Genomic DNA, 13,867 nt, shown 5'->3' on the forward strand with positions numbered 1-13,867 from the left:
AATCAGCCTCCACACCCGCGCGCACGTCCTCCTCTCCCCGTGTCTCCCGCGCTTTCAAACAACCCCCCCCCCCCCGGCGCCGCTACAGTGAGCGGAGGAGCGAGTGCCCGGGACACAGCGGGGGAGCGGCAACAACAAGCTGCCTCCCGCCTCAGTTCCACGTGGGAGCGGCCGGACGGGTGAGTGAGCGGCCTTCACCCACCCCTCACCCCCCTTCAAATCACCTCCCCTCCACCCCCCCCCCCCCCCCCGGCGCCGCTACAGTCAGCGGAGCGAGCGAGCGCCCGGGACACAGCGGGGGAGCGGCCACAACAAGCTGCCTCCCGCCTCAGATCCACGTGGGAGCGGCCGGACGGGTGAGTGAGCGGCCGGACGGGTGAGGGAGCGGCCTTCACCTCCCCTCACCCCCCTTCACCTCCCTTCACCTCACCTCCCCTCACCCACCCCTCACCTCCCCTCACTCCACTTCCCTTCCCTTCCACCTCCCTCCACCCCCCCTTCACCTCCCCTCCACCCCCCCTTCACCTCCACCCCCCTTCACCCCCCCCACCTCCCCTTCACCCCCCACCTCCCCTTCACCCCCCACCTCCCCTTCACCCCCCCCACCCCCCCTTCACCTCCCCTCCACCCCCCCTTCACCTCCCCTCCACCCCCCCTTCACCTCCCCTTCACCTCCCCTCCACCCCCCCCCTTCACCTCCCCTCCACTCCCCCCCCCTCACCTCCCCTCCACCCCCCCCCTTCACCTCCCCTCCACCCCCCCTTCACCTCCCCTCCACCCCCCCCTTCACCTCCCCTCCACCCCCCCCTTCACCTCCCCTCCACCCCCCCCTTCACCTCCCCTCCACCCCCACCCTTCACCTCCCCTCCACCCCCACCTTCACCCCCCCTTCACCTTCCCTTCACTCCCCCCTTACAACCTCCCACCACCTCCTCACCACCTCCACCCCCCTTCCCACCTCCCCCACCCCCCTTCCCAACTCCCCACCACCTCCCCCCCCCTTCCCCCCACCCCCCCCCTTCCCACCACCTCCCCCCCACCTCCCCTTCCCCCCCACCCCCCTCCTTCCCACCACCTCCCCCTTCCCACCACCTCCCCCCCACCCCCCCCCCCCCTTCCCTGAGGCGGAGTCACGGGCCAAAGGACACACAGGGACACAGACACACACACACACACGTAGACACACACACACACACGTAGACACACACACAGACGTAGACACACACACACGTATACACACACACACACACGTATACACACACACGTATACACAAACACACACACGTAGACACAAACACACACACGTAGACACACACACACATAGACACACACGTAGACACACACGTACACACACACACACACACACACACGTACACACACACGTACACACACGCACGTAGACACACACACACGTACACGTAGACACACACACATGTACACGTAGACACACACACACATGTACACGTAGACACGTACACACACACACACACACATGTACACGTACACACACACACACATGTACACGTACACGTATACTCACACACATGTACACGTACACACACACATGGAGACATACACACACACACATGGAGACATACACACACACACATGGAGACATACACACACACACATGTACACATACACACACACGTATACACTCACACACGTATACACACAGGTATACATACACATAATGTATACATACACACACATGTATACACACACATGTATACACACACACACATGTATACACACACACACACACATGTATACACACACACATGTATACACACACACACACACACACGTGTATACACACACACACACACACACACACGTGTATACACACACACACGTGTATACACACACACACACGTGTATACACACACACATGTGTATACACACACACATGTGTACACACACATGTGTACACACACACACACGTGTACACACACACATGTGTATACACACATGTGTATACACACACATGTATATACACACACATGTATACACACACACACATGTATACACACATACACATGTATACACACACACACATGTATACACACACACACACATGTATACACACACACACACACTTATACACACACACACATACAATGTATACACACAAACATGTATACACACACACAAACATGTATACACGTGTATACACACACATGTGTATACACACACACAATATATACATACACACAATGTATACACACACATGTGTATACACACACACACACATGTGTATACACACACGTGTATACACACACACACGTGTATACACACACGTGTATACACACACACACGTGTATACACACACACACGTGTATACACACACACACACACGTGTATACACACACACATGTGTATACACACACATACGTGTATACACACACACGTGTATACACACACGTACACATACACACATGTATACACACACACACATACAATGTATACACACAAACATGTATACACACACACACCCCAGCACCACCACCACCACATCAGCACACCGGTATGCCCCCCCAGCACACTGGCATTCTCGCCTCCCCAACATTCCCAGCCCCCATCAACACCATCAGCACCCACACATCGCCACCTTTGCACCTCCCCCATCGGCACACCCACATCCGCACCCCCACATCAGCACCAAACCCTCCCAAATCAGCACACCGATACAATCACCATCAGTACAGCCACAGCAGCACTACCACCGCACATGGGCCGCGTGGACCACTCCCCACCCAAATGCCACACCCACACCACAAACATCCCGGGCAACGCCGGGGCTCTCAGCTAGTAGCTAATAAAGCAGACTGAACTCCTGGCTAAAAGGGGGTTTAAAAGGCAGTCAGTTTGCTGCCAGCTGAGAGAGACTTTCCCCAACCAGGGAGGACAATGGTTTCCCAGGCTTGCAGGTTACAGAAGTGATTTCCTGGATGCTCTTTGGACAGAGTTCCCCAACCACAGAGAAGGATTTTATATGTCATTCCAGACATTGTGTGCTTGTTTAAACTGGAAGTAGCATAGATACCCAGGTGGATAGCTAGAACATGTTCTATAGTTGGTCTCCCAAAGGGGAGTAGTTATTGTTTTATGATTTGGTGTGCCTATTATTTGTTGTAATGCGGAGAATAAACCACTGAAGATTAAAGCCTAACACTGTGTTTGGGATTCTTACAGACCCTACCACGAAGCCGTACTGCCACACCCCTCTCACCCAATCCCCTCTTTCCACACACACAATTTCCCCCAATACTTATACAAATCCCCCCTCAGTAGACACACAATTCCCCTTCTCAATACAAAACTACCCCCCAAATACAGACCCCCCAGATATAAACACCAGTACCCGTGCCAATACAATTCCCTCCTCCACAAATATAATTCCTCACCTCCACAGATACACTTACCACCCCCTCAAGTACACTTACCCCCCCCCCCAAAAAAAAACTTGGCACCCTCCCACAAATACAATTACCACCCAAATAAAAAATAAATTTACCATCACCACCTCCACACACATACACTTACCACCACCACTGAACACACCCCCATACAAATAGAGTTAACACCACTCCCCCCCAAAAGTACACATGCCACTATCCCCACCAAATACACTTACCACCACCCCACAAATTCATTTTCAACCCCCCAGGCACAAATATTCTTACAACCTCCCAACCTCCCAAATACACTTACCAATCCCACCCCCCCCAAAAAATACACTTACCACTTACCTCTGGCTTCCACCGCCGAGCCCCGGCTCTCCCCAGCTGTTGCTTCCTCATCCCATGCTGGGCCTCTCTCTACCACATGTCCCCCCCCCCCTGACGTCCAGGTGCACCCAGGGTGAAGACAGACACCCGGCATGGGAAGAGGAGGCAGCTGAGGAGAACCGAGAGCCGATAGCGGCAACCAGTGGCCTGGCAGCTGGGCATGGCTTCTGGTTGCCACCACCACTAGCACTCCTCAGCTGCTGCCTCGTCCAACTTAGGGCCTTTCTTTCTCGTAGAGACAGCAGTTAACCAAAGGTTAACACAAGAACCCCAATTGCTGCACTCAAAGTGTAGTATAAATACCGTAATGATAGGGGTATACTATAACCCACTGGAGGAGTGGTGTATTCCTCCTAGAATCGACACATCAAGGTGAGCATTGTTCTCACAGTTAAACTAAAATAACAACATTTTATTTCTATAATACACAACAATAACGTTAAAAAGTATATACATAAGGTTGATTAAAATCCCCGGGTAGGCGGTAGATTAGGGTGTAACCATACTGGGTAATTGACCCGTGGAATGCTGACTATGCATATATTGAGCAGTGTTACCAAGGTCTAACAGCAAATTAGGAGCTTCAATAGTGTACGGTAATCTGCAAATGTACAACCCTATCAGACACTTGCTACTAATTAGATAGCATAGTTATGAATTAGCTGATGTTGCCAAAATAATAGTGCAGCTCAGCAGAAAAAGACCCTCCTTAGTATGGCCACACATGTAACCTGGCGCAGCTTAGTACATAAAGACCTACTTTCAATATAATAGTAAGGGAAAACTAGCAGTATACCAGATATAACACCCATCAGACTGCAAGCTACACTGTAGCAAGACACACCATGCCGGGTGGTTCCGTCCTTCTTAGGTACCAGGACTACAGGACAAGCCCAAGGGCTCTGGGACGGTACAATTACCCCTAGGGCCAGCATCTCTTCTACCTCCCTCTCTGCTGCCCTTAACCTCTGCTGACACTCTGTAGAGATCTCAGATCTTCGGTCAGCACTGGGTGATCTGCAATGTGTGTCTTCCCCGGCTTGTTCGAAAACAGAGCCCTATACTTCTCTAGCATAGCCCTAGCTTCTGCTCTCTGCCTGACACTCTATACTTGCAGAGTCCGGGGTGCCAGAGATCGGATAGTAATGTCCGTGTGCCAGAGGTCAAGGACTGGAGAAAGCAGCGTAGTGATGTCCGTAAGCCAAGGTTCAAGGGCAGGAGAAAGCAGAGTAGTCAAATCCAAAGCAGTACACGAGTTCAAGCCAGGGGAATCCAAACAGGGGCAGGGACAGGAACCAGCGCTGAAACAAACAAGGGAGCTAGGCATAGAGACTGCACACACAGGAGTAACAGGAAAGCTATGCAGAGCAATGAGTAAGAGGACAGAGTGGGGTTATAAAGGAAGGAGAACCAATAGGGGAGAGAGGAGGAGCAGAGGGTTGAGTGAGAGTTTGCAGGGATAGGTCTGAGAGAGCAGGGGAGGAGATAACTGGAGCGTGAGGGACGCAGCGCCACGGGGGCGCTCGGCAAAGGGGGGCGAGAAGGACAGAGAGGCGGAGGAGCAAGTACTGTGGAGGCTGGGGGAATAGAGACACGCCGGGTCCTGCGGGTGCCGTGGAGGGGAGCAAGTGATCGTGAATGCGCGCGCACACTGCGGAGGACGCGCACGTGACCTGAACGCGCGTCAGGGTATGCCAACCGCGCCGCAGAAGAATGGCCGTGAGGAAAGGAAGGGAGAGAGTGAGGACGCAGGGAAGAGTGAGGGCTAGAGGCAGTGGAAACAGAAGTGACGGGGACACGCTGGGAAGCGCGAGTCCCCCGATCCATCACACAGCTCGGTAGGCACAGTTATAGACAATTCCTGCCTACCTTTAACATGAGCACCCAATCCCCGTTGTGAGAATATTTAACCCACCAATAGCCGCGTTGCCCGCAGTTTGCAAAACTGGGCAAAAAGGCTTCCCGGTTTGCAAAGCGCATGTCAGCTTGACACCTGGGCAACTTAGCATACCTGGTGTACACCCTCTTTCTGGCGCCTCTTAGTCCGAGGTTTGGCACGAAGGTGTCAATGGTCCAGGATCTATTACGTCTCAGGAATCCGGCCATGTATACATTAGGGTGTTCTGGGGTCTTTCATCCCTGTCACTTCTTTAGACTGAGGGGCACCGGTCAGCGGAATCCCTTTGAAGTGTCAGGAATAAAATACCCGCAGCTCATCCTCCTCTCCCCCCCCCCCCCATCTTATCTTCAGGTCAGAGGAATTCTTCCCGGGCTTATAGGAACAAGTCCTGCTCATACAGTTTAAACACACAATTTACACACTTTATTAAACATTATGTTCTGGGTGTATTTTCACTGTAATTCTTTCATGTAAAGTCATGTTGTGTTTTATTACATATGCACCCCAAAAACCAGGATACTGGGTTCCTCCGTTCTCGAGTTAGCCTTCCTATTTGAAATGCCGGCTTCGGGAATCCAAGTTCACCGAATTCTCACGTCAATTGACTGGCCGCCTTTCAAGTTAGAAAGTTAACCGAGGAACGGATACATTCTAATCGGTACAGCTAACCGCAAACCACTTATCCAATTGACTTGTGGTTACAGGTCAAACCAATAGTAAATCGATACCCATGCTTTACATAGACGGCTTAACCGCAGCCACGCGTATTCAATCAGTGCTTACTGTGGTGCTCATTACTCCCATTGTGTGTCTCCACAGAATATAGCAGGCAATACATTTTCTTTTACTACATCAGGCAGGGAATGGCCTGCAAATGGGAGGTAAAAACGGCTGGGACAGGGCAAACACAGCAATGCATGGCAAATAAATTTAACCCCTTCATTCCCAATGCGAGGGGAGGATGACCAGCCGGGTGTAACACCTTTATTCATGCCTGATCACCTCCATCCTCACCACAGCGCCTATTTCCTATGAGGATTTTTATTACACCACACATTATATGTTCATGAGTTATTTTTCATATGTTTATTAAAACTTTATTGTTTTTTCACTTTTAGTCCTATGTGGACATATATGTATTATAAATGTCAGCTGATGGTTAGCCTCACCATATTGTTGGGGATATTTATATCTCATGGAGTAATCACTCACCTACTATTTTGCCAGAGCGAGTGCTAGATATAGGAACTTTTTCGGGTTCTCTTGGGACCCACCTTGTTAATAAGCTTTATCCAAATAAACCCTATTTTATTTCACTGCCTTGTTTTGCCTATTGAAGGATCCCAAAAATATAAATGTGAATAAAAGACCTGGTCTACCATGACATAGACCACATCAACTGCATTACCCTGGTCTAAATTCCTACTTACTTCCTCAAATAAACTAATAAGGTTAGTTTGGCATGATCTATCCTTCATAAATCAATGCTGACTATTAGTAATAATTGTGTTTTCCATTAGGTATTCCTGAATATTATCCCACACTAAACCTTCAAGTACTGTACAGTAGATTCACCACTATTGAAGTCAGGCTTACGGGTCTGTAATTCATCGGTTGTGATCTAGCTCCATTTTCAAATACAGGCACCACATCTACTTTACACCAATCTTGTGGTACTGAGCCTGTGGAAATTGAGTCCTTCAATATTTAATGTAACGGTTTGGCTATTACTGAACTGAACTCCTTAAAAACTATTGGCTATATGTCATTAGGGCCAGGTTACTTATTTACTTTCATTTTATGAAGCCGCCTATGAACTTCTTCGTTAATATAGAGGTGGTGGCTTCTTCTGCGGCACTACTATAGCAATTGATTATTTCCCATACAGAGGCAAAGAATTTGTTTAATACCTCTGCATTTTCCTTATCTCCAATAATTTGCTTGCCCATCTCACACTGAAAGAGTTCTAAAAAAAAATCTCTAATTTTTTTGTTATTAAGGTACTTAAATTTACTTTCTATTACATTCCTTTTTCATTATCCATTTTTGCTAATTTGATTGCCCTTTTCTAACTTTAGTTACATTCCTTATAATTCTGATATGATGCCTCCGTCCCTCCTGACTTAAAGTATCTACTTTAAATGGCTGCCTCTTCTTTTCCATTTCCTGTTTATTTAGCCACATTGGTTTAGTTGTATTTCCTTTATTTATGCTGACTAGCTAATGTTTTATTTAGAATGGACAAATTAACTATTATACATATCTGGATATTAGTAATTTTGCCCATTAATGTACTGTATGTGAGGGGGGGGTGTGGGTAGAGGAGGTGGGTTGTAGGATTGGTGTTTTTCTAGTGTTTATTGTGGGTAGCGGTGTTGGGTGAAGGTGGTATTTGGCCCTTGGTGGGTGTTTATACCTACTGGGTGTGTAGCGGGAGGGGTTAACCCCTTCATTACCATAACGGTATTAACCGCTAAGGAAATGAAGGAGTTAACTCCACCTGCAACCACCCCCCCCCGCAAGCCCTAAACACACACCATGTCAAAATGCCACCCTCACCCCTTAATGGCCTTAGCGGTTAGCCTCTAAGGTCAATACCTTAGCGGCTAACCGCTAAGGCCATTAAGGGGTTCACTAGTTGCCTGTAAAGGGATTTTTGTTGAATCGGATTGATGCCAGGGATCTCCGGTGGTTGTATTCATGTGTATCAGCTCCAGAGACCCCGGCATCAACCCGATGCAGGAAAAATGCATTTTTTTTCCTAAGTCCCTTTCTCGAGCCCTTCTCACCAGCTTCACGCCAACTTTTTATAGCGAGACGAATTTGGTATAAAATCGCCATTCTAAAGCCTCGATAAACTAAACTGAGGCTACTAGAATTGCATAATTGAAAAAAAAACTGCTGATAAGGGGTTTATCGCTGCACTCCTGGCGGCGTGTTTGAGCGAGAGCCAAAAATGGCAATAAAATGCTTTCACTGCCCACTTATCGAGGCTTTCTGAATAGCTGTAGCTGTTTTTTAGCCGATAACTGATAAAAAAACCTTGATAAGTGGGTTATGAAGGCTACTAGAATAGGCCCCTAGCTGAATAATTACAATCACCTATTATGCAATCATGACCCAGTTTTGATGCCTTCTCCATTTGCAAAAGTATTTTGGCTTTCTCCAAATCAGATATTTGGTGGTTTATAGCATATCCCTACAAACATTTTCTTTGTACTTTTACCTCCACTGATAATTTATATCCACAAAGTCTCTACATTTTCATCATTCCCTTCATAGACATCATCCCTTATAATAGGTTTTTGTGACGTAGGGGTAGCCAGTTGTCACGGTAGAGCAGACCTAATTCACGCCGAATATACTGGGCACTGATTGAACAGGACAAAATGATACAATTAACTGAAGATGTATTCCCTTTCGGGCAAACATAACACTGTAACACAAATGAAACTTAAAAAATAATACTTACGGCACAATTACAGGGTGAAGTATCCAAGAATAACACTGGCTAGCAATTCTCCCTTGCTGGATTAGAGTCACGAACCACCAACTACGAACAGCGAACACTCTATAACTCTCACTACTGGGGTTGGGGCACCCTGCCTCTTCATAGGGTTTGAAGTCCTATCACAAACAGACAAGGAACTCTGGGAGGAAGCAGGAGTGCCCTCCCCCCTCCCCCCTGGCAACACCAAGTCTAGGGCTGAATGACTGGGCATTGTCTAACCCATTGTCTAACCCATAGGAGGGGTTGATGCAGATACTTAATGTTATCTGGCCCAGCCCCACTCCTTATGGCTCTGCAGCTCATCCTCAATGCCCATTTATATGCAGGAACCTCACCTGATTAAATCAGAGGCCCCTTCATACAAATGTAGCTCACATGCAAATTCCATTACCAGTCTGCTGTCTGAGAAATTAGTACATACAGTCACATAATCCCATGAACACTTTACAGGGCTGACTCCCAAATTACATCACAGTGCTTACCCATAGATCACAAAACACTTTACCTCATTTGCCTGCTTAACTAGACTTGGGAATTGAATTCACAGGGAATAAAAGTGCTTTGGAATACACATACATAGTACATTACACATTAACCCTTTCTCTCCCCACACAAACTAAGGGTAACTACTCATGTATAACCCCTTTATTACAGGCCAGGTTACCCCTGATCGACACACCAGTCTTCATAATAAAAGTGAAGACCAACTGGTTACCCCTGAAAACCGTGGGTCCCTGGTAGCTTAAAAGCACCACAAGCCTGGGACACTGTATATGTGAGATAAAATGTTTCCTGTTATGTAATAAATATGGGATTTCGGGAGTGCGAGTTTCAAGGGGGATATTTGGGTAAAAAATATTGAGAACCTGTGTAGGAGTTCGGGGGGATAAGTTACCGGAAGTCCCGTAATTCTACACGACGAGCAGGCAGGCTCTTCGGCTCCGCGAAGTGAATTACACCGGGGCTACAAAGTTTCTCCCAAACCCCTGGTTTTCAGCTCAAGTATCCCTGTCCCATTTTCCCCACATGTATTATGTTCCCATAAATGTATTAGATGTATAAAGTGTGTATTGTTGTCTATACATTCAGTACTGGCAATCTAAATAGGAACCGGGATGTCTGCGTAGAGATCGGGGATCAAAGAGGAGAAGGGAAGTCGAGAGGGGTTGAAACAGTTTGGTGAGCGTGTAAGGGTGGAGTACCAGGTCCGGAGAACAAGGGCTCCCCGAGGGGAAGACACTTGGTCTGCCGGACCTAGTGGAACCTGCCCAGCGGGAGGCCAATAGGCTGTCTGGGGAAGCTGCTGCTCCTAGGCACTGTTCCCATTGGTCAGTTCATGTTTCCCGCTCGCTCGACTTTTCGAGCCAGCTCGACATGCCCCCGCCTCTGACGTAACCAAGCAGATGATCTCCCATTCTGATTAGCTGGTAGAGTTAGGATCCATTCTCTGGTCTCCAGTCTCCTTTCCAAGTTAAACATAGGACAGAGAGGTCTATGTAAGGAAACTGCCAGATCAGTGAAACAGACAATCTTGAGGCTTGGGTTGGTGAGACGCTGGCGGGCATTTCAAAGTTGCTCTGTTGTGAATAGCAGAGCAACAGGCTTAGTGTTTAGCCGGAGAAGCCTGCCTAGCTGAAACCAAGTTTTAAAGACGTGGCCAAGTTCTGAGCGGAGAACGAAGTGGGGAAAGCACGGCGTCTCTCCCAAAAAGAGAACCGTGTTTCTTGGAAGTGAGTCGGATAGGGTAAGCCTTCCCAAAGCGGGTGCCCTGGACCTACTTGAGGCTAGATATTCACCCCAGAGCCCCAGTTGTGTGATTGATCTGTATTTGTGTATCATTTGTATGTCTGTGAGTTTCACCCGAATAAACCTCATTTTATTCCACTACCTTGTTCTGCCTAGTGAATTGATCCCGAATGGTAATAAGTGTTAAAAGTGCTGGTCTCCCGTGACATGCTTTTAGATCCAGTTTAACATATAAACATACTCCACCTCCTCTTCTATTTTCTCGATCCTTCCAAAAAAGAGAATAATCATCTAAAGTAACTCAGGGCCGCCTACAGAAATCATGGGGCCCAGGACAAATGAAAGGAGCAGCCCCCCCACCCCCCAAACCCATAGCGCATCTACCACGAAAAAATATTTTTTAGCGCGCAACTTTTACTTAACTGTTTTCTTATTGCAATACGGAAAAAAACATTACAATGCAATCTGTTTATTTTTATATTTTCAACAAAAGACTACCTGGGTGGGTGGGTGACTGAGTGACTGGGTGGGTGAGTAACTGGGTGGGTGACTGAGTGAATGGGTGGCTGACTTAGTGACTGGGTGGGTGGGTGAAAGAATGACTGGGTGGGTGAGTGACTGGGTGGGTGGGTAACTGGGTGGGTGAGTAACTGGGTGAGTGAGTAAATGGGTGGGTGAGTAACTGGGTGACTGATTGGGTGGGTGACTTAGTGACGGGGTGGGTGGGTGACTGAGTGACTGGGTGGGTGACTGAGTGATTGAGTGGGTGCGTTACTGAATGACTGGGTCGGTGAGTGACAGGGTGGGTGGGCGAGTAACTGGGTGGGTAGGTGAGTAACTGGGTGGGTGAGTAACTGGGTGAATGGGTGACTGAGTGACTGAGTGGGTGGGTGACTTAGTGACTGGGTGGGTGACAGTGACAGGGTGTGTGTTTGACTTAGTGACAGGGTGTGTGGGTGGGTGACTGAGTGACTGGGTGGGTGGCTGAGTGACTGGTTGGGTGGGTGGATGAGTTACTGGGTGGGTGAGTGACAGAGTGACTGGGTGGGTGAGTGACTGGTTGGGTGGATGAGTGACTGGGTGGGTGACTGAGTGACTGGGTGGGTGACTGAGTGACTGGGTAGGTGGGTGAGTGACTGAGTGACAGGGTGGGTGGGTGAGTGACTGAGTGACAGGGTGGGTGGGTGACTGAGTGACTGCCAGTGTGGATGAGTTGGGTGGGTGGGTGGGTGGATGACTGCCTGGGTGTGTGGGTGTGTGGGTGAGTGGCTGGGTGGGTGACTGACCTTGACTGGGTGGGTGCTGCTTCCTTGCCCGCCAGATGATTCCCCCCCTGCCCCCGATCCCCGCAGCTGCTGCCCGGAGCGTGAGGTAGGCTCGGGGGGCACAGGGGTGGGGGGTGGGGGAGGGGCGGCGGCTGGTAGGCCTCTGGAGGTGGGGCCAGACTGGCGGCTAATTCACAGCTGCTGCCAAGGGCGGGAGGTGGGCGCGGGGGAAGCTGGGTTGGCGAGCACGGGGGAAGCTGGGTTTGTGCGTGTGGGGGAAGCTGGGTTGGCGCACTTGGGCTAGCAATGGCGCTTCCCCTCCATCCCACGTTGGGAGAGGGGGGAGCCGGCCCACAGGCAGCAGGCCGGACACCTTTCTTGCCCTGCGCGGGACCTCGGCTCTGTGCATGCAGACAGGGAATCGCCGCCATTTGGCGGCCCTGATGTAACTGCCCAGTCATGAGTTTAATCCCACCATGTTTCAGTAATGCCTATGTTATCATACTGCTCCATTGTAGCTATTAACTCAAGCTCACCAATTTTATGTCAGGCTTCTTGCATTAGCAAGCATGCTTTTCAGTCTTTATTATTATCTTATCTGCTCCAGTCTTTCTACTCTAATTGGATTTAGTATTTAGAAGTTTTTAGAATTATCTGTATTTAATATGGGTGTCTCCCTGCTTGCCAAACTCCCACTTGCCACCATTCAACCTCTTTGACTCCTTCCTATGTCCCCATCCCTATCTATTTTATTTAGTTTGTTACTGTTTCATGTCCCTCCCCATCCATCCTAGTTTACAATATTTTTAAAATTCTCCTCACTTTCACAGAAGATCCCTCTTCATTGAGGTACAATCCGATCCTACCTTAAAGATTGCACCTCTCAGAAAAGTAGCACCAGTGCTCCAAAAGCAAAGCCTCCTTCCTACACCACTTTCTTAGCCATGCATTAACCGCCCTATTCTCTAACTGCCTCACTGGGGTAGCACATGGAATTGGCAGTATTTCAGAAACTACTACCTCGGAGGTCCTTGCCTTAAGTTTGCGGCTTAGGTCCCTGAAATCATTCTTTAGGACCCTCCCTGTTTCTCTAACTTTGTCATTGGTGCCAACATATACCAATACCGCCAGGTCAGTCCCAGTCTGAAACACGTAGCTCACCACAAACGAAGCGCGACCGCGGTGCTGAGGTAGGAAATTGGTTAACGCTGATCCACAGCCACGCGGGGGCGCCTAGCATGTAGAGTAGTCATGCAAGCCAGGTCAGTATTATAGATTGGAGAATAGTAGTAAGTACTTGCCAGGTCAGTATTATAGATTGGAGAATAGTAGTAAGTACTTGCCAGGTCAGTATTATAGATTGGAGAATAGTAGTAAGTACTTGCCAGGTCAGTATTATAGATTGGAGAATAGTAGTAAGTACTTGCCAGGTCAGTATTATAGATTGGAGAATAGTAGTAAGTACTTGCCAGGTCAGTATTATAGATTGGAGAATAGTAGTAAGTACTTGCCAGGTCAGTATTATAGATTGGAGAATAGTAGTAAGTACTTGCCAGGTCAGGATTGGAGAGTTGCGGATCGTCAGGGTGCGTAGCCAAGTTCGGGATTGGAGAGTAGCGGATCGTTGGGGTACATAGCCAGGTTCAGGATAGGA

At 48.7% G+C, this 13,867-nt stretch overlaps 1 protein-coding gene across 4 annotated transcripts in view; it reads right to left on the reverse strand.

The window, feature by feature from the left end:
- Positions 1 to 13,867, reverse strand: part of LOC142472303 (macrophage mannose receptor 1-like) — a 244,922-nt gene that overhangs the window by 65,367 nt on the left and 165,688 nt on the right. The window lies entirely within an intron of this gene.

The sequence above is a fragment of the Ascaphus truei genome, chromosome 21 (genome assembly GCF_040206685.1).
Source record: "Ascaphus truei isolate aAscTru1 chromosome 21, aAscTru1.hap1, whole genome shotgun sequence".
Lineage (NCBI taxonomy): Eukaryota > Metazoa > Chordata > Amphibia > Anura > Ascaphidae > Ascaphus > Ascaphus truei.